At 40.4% G+C, this 22,001-nt stretch overlaps 1 long non-coding RNA gene across 1 annotated transcript; it reads left to right on the plus strand.

Annotated features, from left to right (window-relative positions):
• The first annotated feature begins 17,606 nt into the window (after positions 1–17,606).
• Positions 17,607–19,677, plus strand: LOC128543346 (uncharacterized). The gene is made up of 2 exons (XR_008365712.1): positions 17,607–17,667; positions 17,772–19,677. It is a non-coding gene; the product is annotated as an uncharacterized LOC128543346 (long non-coding RNA).
• Positions 19,678–22,001: the final 2,324 nt, after the last annotated feature.

The following is a 22,001-nucleotide window of genomic DNA, read 5'->3' on the forward strand; positions in this document are numbered from 1 at the left end:
CTCCCACATTTGTAGTATATGAATCTTAACCATAAGCCAGAAATTACAAAGCAAGGGCATTTAAGGGCAGTTGTCATGTCAATTGATAAATCTATGTACATCGTATTCAGTGTAGGTAAGAATTGTCAAACTGTTTATCATGCATAGCACTAGAAGTAGTTTTTACTGTATAAGAATATTTTCAGTGTCACTCATGTTACTACATTTATTGTTGGAGTGTAATGGTGTAGGTTTGACTTCATGTTAATCAGGTGCATCCTTTTTTTTCTATTTTTTTGTTGAATTGTTTATCTGAAATCAAACATACACTACAAATGTGTCAGATAATAATTAGATTAAGAAAAGCTTTTATTATTTTAATTTCTTTTCAAGTAGATATTTCCTATAATGTGATGTAGCTTTAAATTACAAAGGATTTGGTGATAGATCTTAGTCAATATATAAGATGATCAATAATAAAATATACATTTGGTTTAGTAGACTGATGCTATGATTGGGGCATTTTTAACAAATATAAATATTTATATAAATATTAAATATAAGAATATATCTGATGTAAAAATATGATGGTTAAAGAATTCTAAAGGGAAAATCACTGCTGCAGAGGAGCCATTTTTAAACTTGGTATGTAATTTAATATGTCGGTGTTGAATAAGAATGTTGTAAGCTATTAGCATGATTAATAAAATGTATATATGTAAAAAAAACAATATTAATAATTTGCATCACTGATACCATTCCATGAGCATTTCAGTGTTGTGAGATATGTTTAAATAAATTTGTATATTATAACGAGAAATATCAATGATTATTATTTTTTTGAATCTTTTAAAAAATCTTTTAATTACAGTGGAACCTCGGATGACGAGTAACACGGTTTACGAGTGTTCCGCAAGACAAGCAAAGATTTTTAATAAATTTTGACTTAAAAACGAGCATTGTCCTGGTTTAGGAGCACCGAGTATCATGTATCACGCCTGCGCTTCTTGTTTTGACGCCAAGCGTCACATGATCACAACCGAGCCAACGGTTTCTCTCTCTTGCGCTGCGGAATTGTAGGTAATCATCTCCCCTCTGGGGTCTTAGTGCGCGTCTCTTATAAGATCTGCGGTATAAGCAACATCTACTGTATGCACGCGTGTACTATTTCTTACAACACTGTGTCCACGTGTGTGTGTGAAACATATTTTATTTTAATATGGCCAGGGGTAGCTCAGTGGTTAAGGCATTGGACTACGGTTCGGAAGATCCCAGGTTCAAACACCACAACCACCAAGTTGCCCTTGAGCAAGGCCCTTAACCCTCAACTGCTCAGATGTGTAATGAGATAAAAATGTAAGTCGCTCTGGATAAGAGCGTCTGCCAAATGTCTAAATGTAAATCTATTTTGTGTTTGTAAGCATGTTTGTACAGCGCGTGTGTGTGTGTGCGCGGGTATAAAGCAAAAGCAAGTCTCATTAGAGGGTTAAGATAATTTTTTTTCTCTGTATCAGCTTGTCGTGTGTCACTTTACCTTTGAAAAGAATCACGACAGAGCAGAGTTTGTGTGTAAGACAGGGAGAGAGTGTGTGTGTGTGTGTGTGTGTGTGTGTGTGTGTTTGGGAAGCTGAGAGAAGGAGTGGGTGGTAGGGGGCTGTAAAGGCGAGAGAGTGTTACACACACACACACACACACACACACACACAGAGCCTACGTGCACAAACGGAAATACTTATCTGTCAGGATTTATTTTTCCTTTTTTTAAAAGATAAAGTGCAGGTTAATTTGTTTTATTTTTACTTTATATTTTGTATTAATTATTTTTATGTATTAATTTTTTTGGGCTGTAGAACGAATAATTTGAGTTTCTATTATTTCGTATGGGACAATTTAATTTGGTTTACGAGTGCTTTGGAATACGAGCCCACTTTCGGAAACAAATTATGCTCGTAATCCGAGGTTACACTGTATTATTTATTTTTCTCTTTTTCATTCTTGAGTGCTGATTGGTCAGAAAGTATAGATTAATCTTCTGTTTTTGCCAGCAGAGTTACATCACTGTTTTATATAAATGGACTTGTTATAAAGTGTTATTGTTTTATAGTAACAGATTTTATGTTGTAATTTGGAATGGATGCCAAATTGCAGGGGTATAAAAGAAGAAAACACTTCGGGACAGACTGATAAAGGGCAATAATCACCTTCAAAGTTACATGTGTTAAATTGTTAATGCGTTTCCCTATAACGGCAAGAAACAGTGTTTTCCTAAAATAATGGGTGATTATGGTCGAGTTCCAACAAATGGCGGTAGCGACTTTGACACACCTCTGAATTTTAAATCACCTGTTTGGCCCCAATTTACCTTTTGTTTCTTCCTAAGGAGAAAAAAAAATATTGATCCTGCATGTCTGTCTGTCTCTATGTTCCTTTTCACCACAGAGAGACAAACACACAAACCCAGTTGGGGCACGTTTACCCAAAACAGCATGCGTTGACAACCCGAGCACTTGAGGACAGATATCAAAGTACTTCCTACCCACCCTGGCACTTCTCTTCCAATACACAAATCATTCTTACCCCTTCATACACAAACAAGCTCCCTCCCTGCACATTGCTTATTTTCTCTCCTGATTTGACATGAAGCATGAAGTGGTTTTTTAGTGGTGGTCTTTACCTGCCAACTGCAGAGTGACATCACTCATCACTGCATACAATTCCTCCTAACTAATTTTCATAACCGTATCCAGGTTATTCGCCCCTGAGCATTATTTGATTCACTGCACCAAACCCCAGCGATATCACGCCAAAAAGCAGTCTTTTTATATTTGTGAAATAAAAACAGTGTGAAATAGGGCTACTTTGCTCAATTACATATTCCTACTATTTATATGTCTTTATCAATCTGAATAAATGTGGTTCCGATTAAATGTGGTTTAATCAGTTTATGCTGCTGAGGGCTTAAACCAGGGGCCAGGGCCATATATATATGTGTGAAGGTGAGGCAAAAATGATCCGCAATCTGACTAGAATATATTAATAAATTTTTTTCCGGCACAATCTCCTTGCTTTTCAATACACTTCATCCACCTGTCAGCAATTGTTTGTATTCCCTTATGAAGAATGTTTCAGTAAGCCATGACAGCACCACTGTCGTCAGTTCTTCAGCAGAAGTGAATCTTCCTCCTTGTAGAGCTTCTTTCAGTGGACCAAAGAGGTGAAAATCTGATGGAGCAAGATCAAGTTATAAGTGTCGACAGTGTGGGCAGAAGGATTGAGGATGTTTCCGTTCCGTACTCCTGCTGTTTACTCTTGGGCTCGTGGTGATGAATCCATGTCTTGTCACCTGTAATAATTCTCTTTAAAAAAATCTTACTCCTTCTTTAGAGGATTGGTCAAAATTTTGTTTGACCGATCCTCTAAATTTTGTTTTGTCCATCAGATTTTCACCTAAGTGTTAGATCCAAACACTTCTGTTTACGCTCTTCTGTGAGTGGTTTGGCACCACATACACCCTCAGACCACAAAGAACCAATCACAGAACTCTGCTTTTCTTTCATGCAAATCACAAGCGGGGTCCTTTTTTGCGCATTTATACATGAAAGAGATTTCTATAAAGAGCACTAAAGAGTAATCAAATGAAACTGGCAATATAGGGTGCGGAAATTTTTTGCTTAAAAAAAAACAAGTTTGTACAAAAAACAGGGTGTCTAAGATATTTGCATGGTACTGTATCCAAAAATCTGGATAATGTTTTACCTTGAGACACCCCTCATTCCTTATTATGTTAAATTCAATTATGTATATTAAATTTAAAAAAATAGGAACAAATGTTTTACCGTGACAGGCTGCAAAGTGCCTAAAGATACAATAAAAAAATGGTTTGTTTATTTAACAAACTCAGCAGCAACCTTATTTCTCCTCTTATTTGTTCCAACCACTCAGCATTCAGCATCACCAGTGTACGAATCACCCGCCTAATCATCTGTCATCATTTGCACTGGTTTTTCACTGGTTTCTCACTGGTTCATGCCGTAAGTTAAATGTTTTTTATGCTTGAATGATTGCTCAAGTGCTCCACAGTGGAACCATGGCAGTTGAAGCTGGGACTTGAACCTTCAACCTTCTGATCAGTAACCCGGTAACCCACAGCCTTAACTGATTAAACTAATGTCAGTTCATAAGAAGAGAATCCTCTAACAAGATCTTTTGCGTAAGGAAAATTACTCTTTGGCTTAACTTTTCAATCAGATTCAGGCTCTTGTAAGCAAACAAACAAAGAATTATTTAAACTGAACTTTTGATAATAACTGTAAAAACAGGCAGAAAATCATACATCTGGCCTAAAGTAGACGATCTTAAAACATTGCTCTGGACATCCCCTTTTATTTTCGTCTTCTTGGAATCACTGACAAACTGACATTGGGATATTAACTGTTGGCAGATTTGGCCTTGTTCGTTTTACATTTCTCTAAATAGGTCCACACCCACTTGTTGAGTATGCTGGGGTTATGACAGGATCTGTTATAGGTGTCTAATTACATGATTGATTGACTCTTTTTAATTACTGCCAGGTGTGTATGCCAGAGACCAGAAACCAAAAACTCCCTGTCACCAGCCTTAGTTTGTGCTTTAACATACTTAACAAATAAAGATAATTATAAAGTATAATAATAATTAATACAATAAGTAGGTTAATGGACAGAATGAAGAACCCCTAGCACTAACACGTTACCCATACTAGAGGACTACTGTATAACTTCATTTCCTTAATTTTGAGACACTTGTTTATTTGAGGCCATGGACCATTGAAGCCTTTTTTTTAGCTTGAGGAAGTCCAACACCTTAATCATACACTTTATATAAACAGTAAGAACCGGTAAAACTAATTATTGTTTGTCATAACCCCGTTGACTTTAAAGCAAACTGCATCTGTTGTTTCATCTACACTGTGGTACTGTTTTATAAGGAAATTTATATAGTACGTATCTCTGAGAACCAGCTGCAGATCTTCTGTAGGCGGTGGTTTTTTTTCTTTTCTTTTTAGCGCAAATGTGGTTTATTAAAAAAAAAAAAAACATGCTGCAACTTGCTGTTAATTTTAAAATAGTAAACGACAGGGTGATACGATGCAACCTGAAGCAAATCAATTAACATCGTTCCTCTGAAATTGATGTTTTTTCATTAGAAGACAATGAAAAAAAGATTTTTTTGTGTGGGTGTTTAATGGTATAATATACAAAACACGTTCATGATATCGCTTTTGTCCTAACAGCTACAAACGGTCATTCCTTGATGAACCTCACTGTTCTGAGTTGGTCAAAAAAAAAAAAACTTTAAAAAACCTTTACCTTTTTGTACAACGCTGGTACTGCAGTTTTTTTCACGGGTTGTTAATTAATGAAGCAAAACTAAAAATCTAAAAATGGTTCAATTTTTTTTTTAAATCATGTACAAATAATAATAATAATAATAATAATATTTATTATTGACTAATGTAATGTGGTTAATGAACCAGTGGAGTCCCTGTGAATTATACTAGAAACCTGCTGTTACAGAGATACATTGAAATGATTTGTAATTATAGTCGAAATTGCTGATATACAGGGTGAGTGAAAAGTAACAAGGCATTATAAATTGGCAATAAAGTCCATATGGAATGCACGTCCTCTGTAGCAAGTGGTTTGGGATAGTGCTGAGAATCGCGTGACCTGCTGAGTCCTCCAGTGTGCGATGCTTTGTCCTGTACACCTTCTCCTTTGTGTAGCTCCACAGGAAAAGATCATATGGAGCGAGATCTGTAAAATCATATGGAGTGAACCTTTTGGAGGCTATGCATGAGGTCCGTGTCGTCCCAGCCAATGTCCTGGAAACTGCTGGTCTATCCACATGTGCACAGTAAGAGCAAATATGGTGGTCCAACATGGGGTAGGGCTTAGTTAATTTCCACTCACCCTGTAGAAAATCAATCAATATCTTTAACAATTAAATAAAGGAATGAATAAACGGAATGACGAATGCATAAGTGATGTGAGGCCCTGTACTATGTTAGTTATTTGGATGGCACTTAACTGGTCTGTGCTTATCTTCTCTCTGTAAAGGGCTTCTTTGATACCTGAGGTGTTTCCCATCTCTACCTCTGCAGAGGAGTTCACCCACGCAATTTGCAGCCTGCAAGGCTTTGACTCCCACGGCATTCCTCGATGGCAGAGAATTACATTTCTTCTGTGGAATTGATTCATAGCAGCTCTTTTCCTAATGGGGCGTTAATGGCTTGCAGTATTAAACATGACAGCTTGAGAAAATGTTGAGTTATTAATGAACAGATTACAATTATTACTTAAACCAACAAAATCTGACAGGTGAATGAGGTGACATTCCTGAGCCTCACCTGCTTTTTTATGGCCGTACTTTTTTTTTTTTTTTGTCTCACTGAGCTGCTTGTCCTTATATGGTCCTCCTTCCTGTCATTTTCCTGCAGACACTTTTCACCCACCCTATTATATTCTCAGATATGCACTATGTACTTCCCTACATAATACCGAGGTTTCACTTTCTAGGAAAATGCGTTCTAAGGTATCCTAAGGATTCTTTGCTTTTAAATCTTCTATCATAGCACTCTCCGTATAACCACTAATTGTTCTTTAGGTTTGTGCTCTGTTGAGTTGCATCTGTATTTTGCACAGGATAGTAAAAATATTTTAAATAAATGGCTCATTTGACCAATAACCACTAAAGAGTGGCCTATCCCAGGAGACTTAGGGCACTAGGCAGGGGGACGAGGTGCCAATCCTTCACATGGCACACACATTAACACACACACACATATGCTATGGGCACTTTTTGGGAATGTCAATTAGCAGGTCTTTGGACTGTGGAAGAAATCTGAAGAGCACGTAGGAAGCCCACCAAGCATGGGAGAAGATGAAAACTCCATGCACACAGACCCAACTATGGAATCAAACCCAAACCCTGAAGGTGCAAGTTGACAGTATGCTAGCTCACCTTTATTATTGTTAGAAATGAGTGCAGGATTGGCTGATGCAGTAAGATGTGATCCTGCATGAGCCAGTTTTGCCCTGTTGCTTGATATTTAGTAACTGTTGGGGCTTTTACATTAGGGACCCAGGCTTAAATCTGAGTACGCTTGACCCTCAAAGATCAATTTATTTGATTTCATATGATTATTGACAGTTTATACTGTACCCGAGCACAGATCAATGATGCATGTCCTGTGTGTGTGTGTGTGTGTATATAAAGTAATGTTATTCCATATCCGGGTACACTTGCATATTGAAACTCCAACACACAAGGTAGAAGGATAATAAGTGTACACAGAAGTAAGAATGGAGCGACGACATGCAAACAAATGCATAGTAGTTGTCCTAAGTGTACTTTTGTTCTGTTTAGTTTTTTTGCTAATATGGATGCACAATAGTGGGCAGACAATCAAACTCAGGTACAGATCAAAGCAATCGTACCTTGCCGCTGAAATGCACAGTGTCCCAAACATGTGTATTTCAAAATGCATAATGCGATGTTACTGTAAAAAGCTTGCAACTAGCCATTGGTGAGTACTCGGACAGAGCCATGAACTTACTTTGACTGTGTATTGACTTGGCGTTCGCAGCCATATGATTAATCTGTGCAATAGATAAGGGAGAAACAGAAACCATGTTATGAAATATTGTTGCGCAAGCAACTTTCTACTAGCAGGTTAAAAATCCTTAATCTTACTTTCAGCAGCTATAACATCTTTAATAGCTCTGTAGTGACAAAACTTTTAGCTTGATATGTCCACCAGCATGACCTTCTGTCATCTTGAAGGCATCGATCCTTCAGTTCTGTGGATCCGAAAACAGCTGTTGCATGGCCCTTTACTGCTGTGTTGTGTTCACTGGGGCGGTTTAACTAACTGCCTCTTTAAGCACTAAAGATACATCCCACTCTCACCTCCCTCTTTGCCCCAGTACTTTAAAGCCCATGCACCTGGCCCTAATTCCTAAGTTCTGTTTTTGGACAGAGTGGGTTCGCATTTTACAGGCTATAATTAAAGAAAGTGAAAACCAGGGCATCAGGGTGGTAGAAAGGACGGCCGTCCTTACCCTCTGGCAGGGGCTTGGGTGAAGAAAAGGAGGTTGTCCCTGCAACCACATAATGTACGTGGGCTACAGATCAATGTTTTTGATGTGGCTTGAATACTGGACAACTTATCTGCTTCTCTCACTCCCCTTCTATTCTTCAGCACCTCCACCACTGCAATTCAAAGCCCTATCCACATGCTTCCCCAGCTGTAATTATGTTGGCCGGCTTTGCAGGTCCAGGGTTTTTTTTTTTTTTTTTTTTTGGATGTGTTTGTACCACTGTTTAAGCAGATGCACCTGTCTGTTTAGGATCTGCCCCTTTCTCCTGCTCAGGTAAGTCAGGTGAGCGAAGCCGTTAATTCCGTGACCCTTGACAGCCCACACACCTGTCAGCCAGGTGCTGCTCCGTCACCTCGCCATGCCCCGTTTGCACTCATTTTGTTCACGGGTTAAGGAAGGCGGTAACTAATGAGATACTGAGGAGAAAGTTCAGCTCTCCTCATCTTCAGTTCAACCCACACCTTTCTCACACTGCCTGGCCTTTTGTTTGCAGTCACAGCAGCTGCTGAGGTGTGTTTCAGTAGCGCCGAACTGATAAGTAATGTTCCTTTTTTAACAACGACAATGGGACTTTCGTGCATTACATAGGGTACCTTCCAACGACGCAAGCATTTTCGTATCTGTGATTCCAACTGAGTGAAGGGAATTTTTTTTTTGTTTTATTAAAAAAAGAAAAGTTTTATCAAATTTATCATCCTGGTCGTTTTAAACATCTTAAAGTCTACTCCAAGTCAAAGTTTTTCACTTTCTCTAACACAAATGCGTTCATTTTAAGTCCAGTTCTGTTCCTCGTTTTCTCTCTTTCTTGCACACACACACACACACACACACGCACACACTCCCCCTTGCTTAATCTCTCTTTTTCTTCAGAATTGTCCTTCTAGTTCTTCCCTCAGGTTTCCTGCACTCTCTGTGAATGGCCACTCTTTTGCAGGGGGGGGGGTTTCAAAGCACCGTACTCTGGCCGAGTGAATGCACTGAAAAGGATCTTTAACAAACATCCCCTGTGCGCCTGGCCCTCCAAACCCTCCAGTAATAAATTAACTTGTGGCCAAAGTGCGGTGAACATTCTGCCGCGGCGGAAGCAATCTGCTGCTATCTCGCCCTACCTCTCCCAGATTAATGAAACAGAATGCTGAGCCGATTTGCATACAGGTGAACCGAAGAAAAAGACCCCATAAGAAGCAGGCCTTTAGAAAAGGAAGGAACTGGTGTGATGAGCTTTGAATGGGCAAAAAGAGGGATAATTTCAAGCAGAAGTAAAGGAAAGAGAGCTAGAGAGGTGAAGTGAATATCTCTCTTCTTCATCCACCAAAGCCCGGGGTCAGTGTTGGCATTCCATGGGCTGCCCAGCAGCTGTCCACATTGCTCTATCATTAGCTGTAAAAGGAGTCATTAATCTATGTCAGCACTGCTTCGAGTTTGTCTCCCAGAATGCACGACGGAGCTGTGATTGAGACCGCCGCTAGATGTCAGTATGGCCCATCCCACAAGCAACAGGCACAAGAGTCTCCATCTCAGGAGCAGTCTTTTTGTACTCTTCCTGTTGCAGAAAAACCTGGCTCCTGTGGCAGTTCATTAATTGACGAAAGTTTACATGTCTAGAGACTTGGAAACAGTTCTTAGTTGATCTAGCAGGAATGTTTTAAAAACTTTCAAACGTGGTTGTAATGCAAGAATCAGTTGGACTAACTGAAATTCTAGACCTGATTTTTTTGCTTTTGTTTTTCTACTGAACAAGCGGTTTAGTCATACCGTTCCGGCATCACGCATTTGATAAAGACACAAAGCTTGATTATCTGGCTCGGCGTAATCATGATAATGCTGACCTTTTGCCTGCATGGCCGCATCTATCTCCTGATCAGAGTGAGCTTATCTTCCTCCCTGCAGAGAGTGTATGTAGCTCATGCTGAGAGATTGGGGAGAAACTTCACACCTTGCCCTCTGTGATGTTTCAAGTAGCCGAGTGATAAAGTCCAGGTACCCTGATCATTGGAGGGCGTAATTGTGTATAAAATGTAGAGGTGGATGGTAGGGCACGCGCATGCTTGTACGCGAGGGATGGGTAAATATGAGGGGGCAGATGCGTGCTCCTGTGGCAAACATGAGAAGCGTCACTGACACGGAATCTTAAGTTTCTTAGTAATCACCCTTGAAGGAAGTATTGCGAGTTTCCCACAGAGGCCAGACAATGAGCCCAGTCTTGAGCGGTGAAATGCAGCTACCTGCTCTCTCTCTTTTTGCCCAGCCGATCCTGGCTCTCAGAGCGTGTGGAATGCATATATCGGCTCAGATTCAGCAGGCACTCAACTGCGCTTGCTGTCACATGAGGTGCATGAAACCTTTGAGCCAAAATTTCGGCGCGGGTGTAAATCTGTGCCAGCCAGCGGCAGGGCAGTGGGGGGTGTTGGGTGGGGGGTGGGGGGATGGTGTTGATCTGGGGGGGGGGGGGGTGGATTCCTTGCTATAAAAGTTAATATCTTTTTGACAAACATCCCAGTCATTGTGTTTTTTCAAATGGAACGAAGGTGTTGGTGTGATAACAGATTCAATTATCTGGCGTTCCATTCCACAGCCAGCGTCCAAATACAGCCATGTGGGTAAATGGGGCATTTAAATAGCAATTTAAAGGCATTTTTGGGGTATTGTGTAATGATTGTGCACCCAGTTTTAGCAAGGTGGGTGTCTGAGGTTACTGGTGTTTTTTCATATGTTGCAATAAACCTCACAACCCATTCGGGTAGGAAATAGGATTATCATGTGTCTGCACAGTCTAAGCTCATTACAGTGCTTTCGGGGGCATTGAATTAACTGGTGATCAAACAGAGTGTTCCTGAATGGTCAAGATGTATAGATGAAGCTCCATGATGCGCAAGAAGCATGAGGGCATGACCAGACTATTTGTCATAACCAAGAAACAATTCAGGTCAAGAGGCTCCAGCATGCGACAGCCACAGTGACACAGTGATGCATAGGACGATATGAAACGTCTCATTTTTTAAAAAGTTTTATTTTCACATCAAGGCAGAAATTATAGTACTGTAGAAGACTTGACAGAATTATTCCAAAACCCTCTTAGCACCTTAGGCAGCACAGTGGCATAGTGGTTAGCACCGTGGCCTTGCATCTCCGCGGTCAAGGGTCTGTGCTCATGGAGTGTACATGTTCTTGGTGGGTTTCCTCCAATAGCCCAAACAGATAAGACTAGTTGATGTCTTCACATTCTACATAATGCGCATTAGCACCATTTAGAAAAAAAAATCTCCTTTCAAAATTATTGTCCCCCTTCAAGTAAGAAGAAGAATAAAATAACCACAGTGCCTCTTCCAGTAAAGTGGCCAACGTAGCACTTGTAGAACATCTTAAAACACTTTAAGCTACTTCCAAACCGTCCTCTTAATTCCTCCAAAAAAAAAGTTCCGAGCCTAAGGTTGAGATAATCATGTTCCAGCAAGCAACTCTGTGTTGATAGAAATGTATGGTTGAGGTCATTATCTTGGTGATGGATCTGTCTACAGCCAAGTATGTTCATGCATCTAATTCCTGGCACATTCTTAACTGTTTCAGACTTTTAATAATCGCTTTTTAATGAAGGCCCTCATTGTGCTGATATTTTATGATTATTGATCTTTACATCCATTTGCTGTCTTGTGCAAGTCAACAGTCTGCCTCATTTGTGTTGAAAGCTCTGGTTTTCATCACAGTGATGGATGACATTTATGCTACAGCCTCATAGGTGGTCAAAGGCAACATAAGTATCGGGAGACTAAGGGAAGGTTTTGGGGGTTTAGGGGAAGAAATAATAAGGACAATTTATTTGAAGTCATTCACTCATTTTCAGTAACCGCTTTATCCATGGTGAGGATAATGTCCTTGTTTACCCGGGTTGTCGTAAACCAAGGCTTATTCTGGGAACACTGGATATCAGGTGAAAATGCACGTATTGTATGGGTAGAACACCAGGCTGTCTCATGGCACCATGCAGACACAAAGTCAAATTGATATCGAGGTTAATTACATTTATTATTTACATGCTAGGCAATCAAATTCAAGAAAATGAACATCCAAGTATTACTACTAAGTCCTTCTCTCATATTAGTTGTTCTCGTTGCTCTGTTTATTATTATTACTTTTATTGTATTTTTTGTCTTTATTTGTCACATATACGTACATTACTGCTGAGTGGAACTCTTTTTTTTTTTTTTCTCAACACATCCCAACTTCTTGTTAACAGGCTAGGGTCAGAGCGCAGGGTCAGCCATTTAAACGCTGCCCCTGGAGCAGACAGGGTTAAGGGCCTTGCTCAAGGGCCCAGCAGTGGCAACCAGCCAGAGCTGTGGCTCGAACCGCCGACCTTCCGATCAGTAACACTGAGAGCCTTAACACACTGCTTCTGGAAAGGACTGGGAAAAAAAAAAAACAACACAGATGATTTTAAATAGGACTTTATATACTTGGCAGGTTGTTATTATACCTGGGCACCCTGCCCGAGTCTCACCTGTGTGTGGGAAACACTGCAACCAAACAAGATATTTAATACAAATAAGCTTTACAGATGTCCTTTCATTCATTACAGGTAAAACTCTATGTGACGGCATCAGTAGTGTAAAAAAGAAGATATTCTTTTGAGAATGTAAAGCATTCGTGATATTTTCATTCCTTTTCATATGGAGAACTTTTTCGGGCGTTTTTGCGTTTTTTAGTACAAATTTCCTAAGGATTTTTTTTTTACATTTATTTTTACTTTAGGACTTCATTGTTGAGTTACTACAAAACATTTCCAAACATTAGTATTCCAACGGAAAATTAAATGTTACAGAAAAAATACTTGAAAAACAAAAACAAAAAGAAAGCTGCTGGGTTTTGCATGCAAAAAAAAAGAGTTATACTTTGTTTCATTAATTGATTCATGTTTTCTGGGCTTTTTACTGTATTTTTTGAAGGCTTACATGCTCTATAGCATGTGCCTAGGACTTTTCTACAGTACTGTAGCTGTTTCCTTATCATCATTTACACTCTATTTATGCTTGATACATTTTAACTCCCAGTTGATTACGCTTAATATAAATCTTTAAAATCTACAGTTGGTTTTAAGGTCTTTATGGTCTAACAATATGATTTATAAGCTTGGATTTTTTTTGGGGGGGAAATAAGTAAAAAGTAGATCAGCATATTTCTGGTCATTGTTTTCTGACTGCATGATTCACTGATGCCGTATCACTGGTTACAGCTATTTATTTTCATCTTCATCATTGTGTCACACGTTTGTGCTGTTTGTCAATGATCGGGCACAGTAAGCACAGGCGTGCTCGGAGCCAATCTGTCCTCCCTGAACTCTGACCCAATTCGGCCTCCCGAAAACTTCCCGTGTGCAAAGGCCACGGCGTCCCTGTATTGTACGCGGGGCGTGCTCTCTTTGGAGGAGAGATGGTTCGAGGACATGCAGATTGAGATAATGCCTTTGAAAAGAGATGTGAGAAAGAGGAAAAAATGATGGTAATGAAACAAATGTGCAAAGCAAATAGAGAGAAGAAAGAGAAATAATCTTATAGAAACCAGGAGCACCTCACTGAGCTTGCAGGGGGAGGGCAGGGGCTGTTGCGTTTCCCGCTCATTCGCTCCATTAGCATGACCCCCCCCCCCCATATGCATACCTCACACAGTTGCCATCGTTAGCAGCGAGTGCGGCCTGTCAGGCGCTGCAGTGTTGGGCTAGGCTGTGCCGGTCCAGGCTGGCCCCCATTGTGCAGAATATGGATGGAGGAGGTGTGTGTGTGTGTGTGTGTGTGTGTGTGTGTGGGTAGAGGGGGGAGTGGGCAATGCCGGCAGGGCCTTGCAGCTGTCGCGAGGGTCGAGGCTCGGACGCCTGTGATCAGCCAGCCGTGAAATCTGCCCTGAACAGCTCGGCATTCAGAGCCTGACCCTCTCGCATACACTCCCAAACACACACGCACTCGCTCCGACACTCGGCTCTGTTTGGCGCTAAATCTTCCCCAGGCTTGTGGAGCTTGTCTGGCGCCAGCCATTCGTTGCGCCCTGCCTGTCGATAACCCTCGCTTCCCTCGACCACCCCCCAATCCTACCGCCCGCAAAATCCATTTCTGCCTTCACTCACATAGACACACAGAAAAGTTTGGGTAAAATACAGTTTATTTACTGTACAGTACATAGCGCAGTCAAAACAATAGATGTGAATATGCAACCTTGAAATCGGAAACATTACAAGATATGTCCTAGATATGTATGTTGCTGGATTTAGAACATACTTATAAATTTGTATAATATTGTGTGATATATCGATATACTTTCATAAGTTCAAGGTTCCTGGTTGAGTTCTGCACTCAGGTTACTATGCAGAGTTGCACATGTTCCCACTGTGTCCAAATGGGTTTCCTTCAGGTTATTCAGTTCCCCCCCCCAAAAAAAACATGCTGGTTATTCTAAATGAATGAGGGAGTGAATTTGTGTATGCGTGACGTTCTGCAGTGGGCTGGTATCTCATCCTGAGGGTATCCATTCCTCAATTCCCCTGAGATATTGTTGCTTGAATAGGTTTCAGATCCATCATGACCTGGATAAAGTGATTACTGAAGATGAATGAATGAAATTGCATTGACAAGGACACTTGGCATCCTTCGCCATCTTTGGTCCCAATTACCACTCTACTTGTCTGACGCTCAACCCTTGTTCAGAGCATGCCATGTATTGATATGCCATAGTTTCGGACTTCACGTTGCGTTTTGTGTTGAATACAGTCCCAAAGCTTGTCTTCCAAACAACATGGTGCATTCAAAGACAGCAGCATTGGGAATTCACTGTAAACACTGTAAAGGCAAATCATTCATTTGCATGAACTAACGGCTACCGGTGGTAAAACTTCCAAACAATTTCCCAGTAAGGGGGAAAATCCCTCCTCTTTATCACTTTGTCTCAACAGAGAGATATACCTAGGATAAAATACTCTAATATGAATATTACTGCTACAAATTTACTAGCTGAATTTAAATGTCAAATGAGTTTGTAAATCCCAATGCAAATTCTATATACAATTTCGATTACACAGGATGTGGTCACTGTTTGCTCTTGTGCTGAATAGATGAACTGTGAAATGAAACATTTTGAGATCACAGAACCCGTGAACAGAGCAGTTCTTGGGCATCTTCCTGGTTAGCTGAGCTGTGTATTAATATTCTACCAACCTTGTAATGTAACGACAAATATCATGTTTCAATCAAAGTTGATAGCATATCAAAGTTGTCGGTCATTAAAGCTCTCGAGATGCGCACTTAACCAATTGGCTTTTCTACGGTAAGAGTAATAAGGCATGAACCTTGGCAGGAGTCAGTGACAACAATTCATTTGAAGACTAGCTAACTAGCGAAAGGCTCACAATGTAGGTTAAATGGGGATAGAAGAGGCACATCCCTTCATGCCCATTTTATCAACAGGGGCCCAGGCATAAAGAGAGGTGGGGTCAGCCCACCCACACTGCGGAGTCTGCCCACATCCTGGGCCCTGTGTCCTCATCATTTGGCACTCAGCTTGGCTTGGACGAAGACCAAAATGGCTGTAGCCTCCAGTGCAGTGCCCCTTTACCCTCTTAAGTTCTGCCAGTTGAACCCAGGGTCTTGTGTGATACTTCCTTCTCTTTTTTAACCCCCGTTTCCATCCTGAGAATGATTCTTATCTACGTTCCTGTTTGTCCACTTGTCGCTTGAATATGATCGAAATGCAACATTATTGTGAAATTTTTTTATGGAGCTTTCATTTCATTTTAGAAATGATTAGGTTCCCAGTTACTGGTTTACTACCAGTTACATCATCACATAGATGAACTCAGGATGGAGTGAACAAGCCATTGAAGGCAAACGTGCAAGAAGATCATTATGTCTCGACTTCACATGCAGGATTAGGCTTGAGGAAGGAATTTGTTTTCTTTGTGCAATAAAGGAAATATAATACCATTAAGCAAAATGGAAACATGCGACGTAAAAATAATTAACCACTACTTCACTTAAGATAATAAGTATTATTATCAAGTTTTATCTGATAACTCTGTGGTAAGGAGCTCTAAAATAGATCTTTTTCAATTCATTTAAATAAACATTTCAGCAATATAATAGAGACATACAGTATTAATTGAAATGCAAAAAAATAATAATAATATTAACAAGCATTAATTAACATTAATATTAAGATCAAGCTGTTCCAGGAAATGAATCAGTGATGGAGTGGTGAGATTCCCCCTGAACTCAAAGCCATAAGTTAAGCCATATTTTCCGGTCAATTAAAAAAAAAAAAAAATTATATAGTAAATTATGTATTTATTATAAGGGACTGTAGATATTGTATATATATGTATATATGTTTATATAATAAGCTGCTTCTGTGCCTTCTGTACATGTGACTTCACCATGTGCCTGAGAAGTGCTTAATCTTTTGGAAAGCTCTGATATTGGAAACTTCTCTTAAAAAACGTTAAGGTTAAACAAAAATCGATCAGTACACTAGGTTGTTTCTATTAAGATAAAAAAATGCGGTATTCGAATGTGCATTTTAATCCAACCTGCCATTATAGAATATTAAAACTTTTTGACAAGTAAGAATCCTCTTTTTTTTTTAAGATAACATCTTTTTCATATCTCACCAAGCTTTTTCTCCTAGACAGCTGAGCAGATCATGGAATCTGTGCCTTCTTCAAAAACACTCGTTCCCCACTGGAGGAACTGGCAGCTGACATAAGGCTTGAAAGCACTGGTCTTTAACACTGTTTATTTACCATCATTGCCCCCCCCCCCCCCATCTAACACTGAACAGACCACTTCCTGCCCCGTGGCTGTACGGAGTCCTGTTTCCGACCCTTACCGCCCTAACCTGTTCCTCCACTCGGCAGCTTGTAGCTTTTGGCCTCTCTGGTTGCCATTACCAAGGGTTTGTTGAGAAACTCCGCATGCGTTTTCCCCACCTCAAGTTTCTCGGAGGTCAACTGGGGTCAAACAGAATGTCAGAACTCGAGGCATTTCCCAGATCTGCACGATAGCATGGAACATAATCGTAGTTGTTTAAGGGTGTTTGTTGTTGTGCGTTTCCAGATGACAGCACATTTTTTAAACACACTTCTTTATGTGATGGCTATTTGGAGAGGGTCTTTTGTAGGACACAGCCACCCCTCTGTGCACCTCCATCTTCTGTGGCATGTAGAAGGGATGGTATGGATCAAGGTTTTCCACACAGGATAACCCTTAGGCCTCCTCCCAAAAGCGTGCAGCGGGGTGTTAGAATGCTCTACGGCAAGTAAAAACAGAAAGTCTCACAAGTTTTTCACCTTCAGAAGCTCACAGTCTGTTGTATGTTCAATGTGATTTCAAGGACCCCCTTCCCCCCCCCACCCCACACACAATAAGTTTTCAGACCGAATGTGAATGCTATTGTGTGCCTATCAGAAAGGTTACACTTCAAACCTTAAAACCAAACACATGGTCTTTACTTTGGGATAAGACTGCTGCTTACGACCAGGGAGTAAGAGCTCCTGAGAGCCGAACACCAGGTGAGCTTTTCCACACATCGTACACAACTTTACACTCTTATAACAAAACTTCTTGAATTCATCATCCCTGTTCTTCTCTGTATCTAAACCCATGTCCGATGCAGCATTCCCAAACTGTCGGAATTCTTCATTTGTCTTCGACCCAGACGCCGAAAGCTCTTCAAACAGGATACGGAGGTAGATGGCAAAAGAGATTTGAAGTGATAGCCCATTTTAGAGAAGAGAAAGGCCCTAATTGTCTCCGCTCCCCACAGCTCCCTCCCTGTGACAGCCTCGCATGCCACTGGAGAAAGAAAAGGAGAAGAAAGCGGCTGAGAGAGATAGAGTGAGAGAAGAAGAAAAAAAACGAGCGAGGGAGAGAGAGAGAGAGCTGGAGAGGACAGTTTCGCTGTGCAGCTGCTCCCGTGGATGTTTTTGGATTACATCAGTGCTCTGCCAAAGAAAGGAGCGAAGGACAGATAGACAAGGGATCAGAAGGAGAAGGGAGCGGGGCACACTCCACAAATCAGGGCTCTTAGTTCGGGAGGGGGCCCCGGCTCGGTTCTTGGAGTTCTCTCGGACAGAGCTGTCATTGTTAGCAGGTTGAAGTGGGTAAAGCCAGGGCTGAATAGTGCAGCAGGCCCCCCTCGTCACCACTGCACCCCCCCTCGATCTACATCCTGACAACACAGCAACAGCAACTCAACCTTGCCCTGTCAGCTGCCTGCGCCTGAGCCCCACGCCTCGGCCCCGCGCCTGAGCTTGGCATGCAGCTGAGATTACATTGCTCTGGACACACACTCCTGGTTCGTCTTTGGAATTAATACTTACACATCTCTGTTTGGCCAGCAGGCACAGGGCATTGAGGCTGTCAAACAGAACGAGAGAAAAGGGGGGAACTAGAAATATACAGAGGAGTGAAGAAAGGGCTTTTGTTGCATTAGAACATCATTAGGTATCACTTTGTAGTGTCATTTCGCAATGTTTTCAGGTGTTTTGGTGGTGGTTTTGGTTATATTACTGCTGTTTCGCAGGGTTTTATGGCATGTCATCTGCCTTTTCATTGGCAATAAACTGCTTAGGAAAAAGCCGAGAGACCGGGGACAGAAGGAATTGTCAGAGTAGACGTCACTATGAATGTTCATGAATGTCATTTGGGTAAAAATTGTCCATTCACATTTATTTTCAGCTACTAGTACTAATAATAATAATAAGGATAATAGTCATGATCATCATAAGGTGGTACGGTAGCTTAGTGGTTAGCACCTCCTAGTTCCTCCAGGTACTCCGGTTTCCCCCCACAGTCCAAAGACATGCAGATTAGGCTGATTGGATTTCTCAAATTGCCCGCAGTGTCTGAACAAGCGTGTGAGTGTGTGTGTGTGTGTGGCCTGTCATGGATTGGCCACACCTCATGCCCTGTCCACGTCACCTGAAATAGCCTCCAGACACCTGGCCCTGTATACAGGATAAGAATGTACTGTATAGACGATGGGTGAGTGAGTGAGCGATATGATCATCATGATCAACTCAGGTTGTGATGTAATATCAGTAAATCATTTCTATACATTCACACAAATCAGATTAAATAATAATACAAACCAGGGTGAATAAAAGTGGTTCTTGGAAACATGAAGCCAGATAAAATTAAACTAAATTAGCCAATTTTTTTAATGAACATAATGATTATGTAACTCGATGACTATATAATGCAAATCAAAACTTTTGTGATTATGACAAATTAGCGAGTGCACTACCAATTAACTGATAAATAGTTTTTCTATTTGTCTCTTTTAGATGAGAAAATCACACTCAGCTTTTCTTTACTGCCATTTTTTTAACCTATTGTATTAGGTTGTTTTCCAGTTTATAATTAGGAATAAATGATTCTACACAAGATAATATTCATGTGTGTTTAAAATGCTTCTTTTATCCCTAGAAACTGTCTAACGTGTGGGAAATCCTATAAGAACAAATCATTGTAATTTCTTTTTGGCATTAAATAAATGATAATAAATGCATTTAACTCAACATTGTTGACATGCTGATTTCTTGAGAGCAAACGTTTCAAAGGACATTCAGGTCAAACTGGGACTTTTGGTAGTGCAGAATAACAGAGCACAGTTACGAGAGACATGATCAGACTGCCTTATTCATGTTTGAAACGCTCATGTCCTAAGAACTCCTTTATGGGCCCAACGTGGCCCATGGCTTGGAGCGAGGTCAGGACTGTATGGGGAATGTGGCAATAAATCCCGGGTGAGTTCCTGTAATGTGCAAGTGGTGTTGGTGTATAATGTGTTCAGTTTCCATAAAGAGATGCATTTTTTTCACAATCTGGCGACAAGTTATCTGTCGATTTTCAAGCGACAGGTGTTCCACCTGCTGAATGGTCACGGGAAAGACTACAGTGAGCTCTGAGCCACCTTGGCCAGGATCGTCATTCACAGATGTAGGGCTTTCTTTAAAACATTTGCACCATTCACATATTTTCCTGAGGCTATTACTGGGTCTTATCACAATAGTGTGCTTAAAGTCTTCTGTACGTGCCAACTGGCTTTACAGCTTCATTCATGAGAAATTTCAACACAAGTCTCAGGTTGACTTTAATGTCCATTGATTTATTAACCTGAATGTGATGGGGTTAATTAAATGGGTCGAGTTTATCCCTCTTGTTTAACATTTGTGGAGAATTTGTGTTAATTCTTCTTAACATAAGCACAGGAATAGCTTGTATAATGTAAGTGATAAAAGCACAGAAATTGTTTTATGGATGTTCCACAACTATAAAGGTTCCTACAGTGTTTTTGCATATAATTTTACACACCTTAAACCTTTCTTCTTTTTGTAACGATACAACCTGAAATTGTTTTATTTTCACATTTACAGTTATGACACTTGGCAGATGCCCTTATTCAGAGTAACTTACCGTACAGAAGTGCTTAAAGGTCTTTATCAATAGATACATTACTATACTTTTTCACTAGGTCACCATCAGTCAAAGTTATATTGGGATTTTTTGGTTGGTTGAATCTGCCTGTGACCTGTGAGAAGTTCATTTCCCCATCTAGGTGCCGGAACTGGTAAGAGTCTTGATGGATGCCTTCCTCATATCCTCAGAAATGTTCCCTTCGACAAGCCGTCAAACCTTGTCAAGTCTTGCCACAGATTTCCAATCAGGTCAAGATCTGGTCTTGGATTGGGCAAACATTCAGGATTTTAGTTCTAAAATGAAATGTTGCATTGTCTCACTGGAAGATCAATCTTTCAAGTTTTAAGTTTCAAGTGAAGTAGATTCACCAGGTTTTCTTTTAAATGCTCTACAGTATATTTGATTCCATTCATCTTGACCATGGTACTGACCAGGTGCCCAGTCCATACTGATGAAAAGATTCCGCACATCATGTTACCTCCATCACCAAAGAACTAAATTCAATTCCATTCAATTAAATCTTATTTGTATAGCGATTTTAACAATGCTCATTGTCGCAAAGCAGCTTGTGTATAAATCAAATGATCAGATAGTCCCTGATGAGCAAGCCGAGGGCAACGGTGGCAGGGAAAAACTCCCTGAGATGGCAATAGGAAGAAATCTCGAGTGGAACCAGACTCAACAGGGAACTCATCCTCACTTGGGTGATGATGGATAGTAGGAATAGATTTAAAGTCATACTCTGTATTAGGCAGCTAGAAGTTCAGTATAACGGTTTATATGGAGTCCCCTCTGTTATTGATGGCTCAGGTAGACTACATAAATAAACAGATGACTGAATTAATCTTTTAATATCCAAACTATATTACTGTACGTATATTAAAATTTAAATTGTTTCATCACAAATGCTTATACAATACTCCTGTATTTAATGGCATCAGAATTGACACTTTATTAAACAGTGGTTGCCTTTTTTAAGGTCTCATTGATGACTCTGCAAATTAACCCAAAGTTGACTTGCTTTTTAAACCAGTGGCCCCTGAAATTGTGTATTTGGCTAATGTTGTTTTCAACAGACTTATAGTTGTTTCTGTTAAATTATAATGGACTGTTGGCTCTGTCATGGGAGAGAGCTCTGGAATCCTCTGTTGTTTTGCGTCTGACTGGTCGCACTGATTGATTGGTGTTGAATGCATGGTCTAGTGGATTCTAAAATGTGAGAGGAAACTCAGACACTCCTGTTTTTTTTTAAAATACTGATCCACAAATCAGAATGAAGAACAGACACACTTGACCTTTCATTTGATTTTTTTTGTTGTTGTATTGATTAACATTAACGCACTCTTTATTTCCCCACTATGGATAATTGTTCAGCACTCATGAAGCCGGCTCTGGACTTGACTGAGCCACAGCCAGACTTTCA

This window comes from Clarias gariepinus, chromosome 15 (assembly GCF_024256425.1).
Source record: "Clarias gariepinus isolate MV-2021 ecotype Netherlands chromosome 15, CGAR_prim_01v2, whole genome shotgun sequence".
Lineage (NCBI taxonomy): Eukaryota > Metazoa > Chordata > Actinopteri > Siluriformes > Clariidae > Clarias > Clarias gariepinus.